The following is a 2697-nucleotide window of genomic DNA, read 5'->3' as shown; positions in this document are numbered from 1 at the left end:
TGATCAGAGATGTTGAAGGATCTCAGCAGACTCTCACTCAGGCCACTGCTTATATTGTTACATCCGGGTTTCCAGAGCACTCCAAGCTCCTCCCCAAGCTCCTCCTCCGAACTCAGCGACTAGTGCAGCTGGCTGGTGCGAGAGAGACGGGGAATATTCCAGAATGAGACAGAAGTTTGAGGCTCAGCCAGCGGGGCAGACTGTCATAGGAACCCAATGTGGAGAATGTATGTGCAAGGCTCCTTCAAGTGTGGAAGTTTTTCTACCTTAACCATTCACCTCTTTCTCATTTGTCTCAGAATGAACAGTTTCACACATGTAACTGTTAAAGGACTGGCTTTATTGCTGATTGAATGCATTCTTTTACATACTTAGTAGACACTTGTGCATTTTGATCACATGAAACATTTGTTTAGGCGACTCCACTGGATCAAATTAAGACAGTGACAGTAATGTGGCAAACATAAAGATAATAGTTCTTACAGTAGAGTTACACTTAGCAGCAGAAGCAGAGGAAAGAAGACATTAAATGTAGCACTGGTGGGTAAATGGAAGCGATGAATGTTCATTTATTTAAGGTCATTTTGGAAATTGAATTGCTGTGAATGATTTAAAAAGGCACATTCCTAGCATGGCCTGAAAGGTTTTATCCAGTAGAAACACTCTTCAGCGAGACACCACTCTGCTGGGATAAGAGTGAGCAAATGAAAGATCGGTATGAAATGAGGAAAGCTATAGTCTCTGCCTTTTGACTTACAGTGTGCAACATGACACCAATTCTGTCTTTCATGGCCAAGACTGATGCTGAGACCCTGATTCTCTCTCTCTTGTTTGATCTAGCTTTGAGTACTACACTTTGTTTTCAGGCCTCATGCTTGTAGTGCAGTACAAGCATTCAAGTTTAATTCCTACCTGAGGTCTCTGCTCTGAGAAAACAGGACCATTACATCCCTGACTGCAGGGTATTTGTCTTCAATTCTAGGTGCAAATTTATAAAAATGTTTTAGAAAATACATTTCAAATATTTCAAGGTTTTGATAAAACTTTATTTAAAATGTGCTGTGAGAGGACACAAGAAGGAAAAGTGAACAAAGCAGACTAAAAATGTATAAAGAGTGCAAGTTGATTGAGGGCTAATAATGGAGAAGTCAATTTTAGCTACACCTGCTTGCTGACTGAGAGGAAAACTCCCAATTTAATGTTCAAACATCAAAGCCATGTAAAATATTTCAAGATTCAAGATTTGTATCATTACTAGTGAATAATAATAACAATGAATAACAATACATTTTAAACTTTATTTAAAATGTGCTGTGAGAGGACACAAGAAGGAAAAGTGAACAAAGCAGACTAAAAATGTATAAAGAGTGCAAGTTCAATCCAAACTGAAGCTGCTGGCTAAAACTAAACGTAAATACAGTAAGATCGTAATTCACGTCGGCAGCAACGACTCCCGGCTTCGTATGTCGGAGGTCACTAAAGTTAATGTGGAGTCGGTGTGTGCTTTCGCAAAAACGATGTCGGACACAGTAATTTTCTCTGGCCCTCTCCCTAACACAACAGGTGATGACATGTTTAGCCGCATGTTGTCTTTTAACCGCTGGCTGTCGAGGTGGTGTCCTGTAAACGGTGTGGGCTTTGTAGATAATTGGCAAACTTTTTGGAGGAAACCTGGTCTTGTTAGGAGAGACGGCGTTCATCCCACTTGGGATGGGGCAGCTCTCTTATCTAGGAATATTACCCAGTCTATTAAATGACAACCCAGAGTTGGGACCAGGACGCAGAGCTGCAGTGCTCTCTGCGCTCCCTCTGGATCAGTCACACAACCACAAACCCATAGAGATTGTGTCTGTCCACCGTCCCGTTACATTATTTAAATCAAACAATAACAGAGGGAGAATTCCACACAAAAATCTAATACAAATTAACACAACCTCTGCAACAACTCAGGAAATAAAGACTTTTAAATGTGGTCTGTTAAACATAAGATCATTGTCATCAAAGGCTATTTTAGTTAATGAACTAGTCTCAGATCATAAAATAGATTTATTGTCCCTCACTGAGACGTGGCTGCATCCTGATGAATATGTCAGTCTAAATGAATCTACTCCCCCAAGTCATGTAAATACACACGTTCCCAGAGAATTTGGTCGAGGAGGTGGAGTTGCTGCTATTTTTAACTCCAGTCTATTAATTAATCCTAAACCTAAACTAAGCTACAACTCATTTGAATGTCTTGTTCTTAGTCTTCCACGCCAATCCAAGAAACACCAACAGCCAATCATATTTGCTGTAGTTTACCGTGCCCCTGGGGCTTATACTGAATTTTTAACAGAATTCCCTGAGTTTTTATCAAACCTAGTCCTAAAGACCGATACAATTATTATTGTTGGTGACTTTAATATTCATGTTGACAATAATAAAGATAGCCTTAGCGTAGCATTTATTTCGCAATTAGACTCAATTGGTTTCAGTCAGTGTGTACACCAACCTACTCATTGTTGTAACCACACACTTGACCTTATATTATCATACGGTGTCAAAATTGAAAATCTAACAGTACTTCCGCGCAATCCAATTCTATCAGACCATAATTTAATAACCTTCGATTTTTCACTATCAGAATATATGCCACTAATAATGAACTCATTTTCAAGATGTTTACCTGATAGTGCTGTAGCTAAATTTAAGGAAATA

This window comes from Hippoglossus hippoglossus, chromosome 7 (assembly GCF_009819705.1).
Source record: "Hippoglossus hippoglossus isolate fHipHip1 chromosome 7, fHipHip1.pri, whole genome shotgun sequence".
In the NCBI taxonomy this organism is placed as follows: domain Eukaryota; kingdom Metazoa; phylum Chordata; class Actinopteri; order Pleuronectiformes; family Pleuronectidae; genus Hippoglossus; species Hippoglossus hippoglossus.
Note: the sequence above shows the minus strand (reverse complement) of the source record.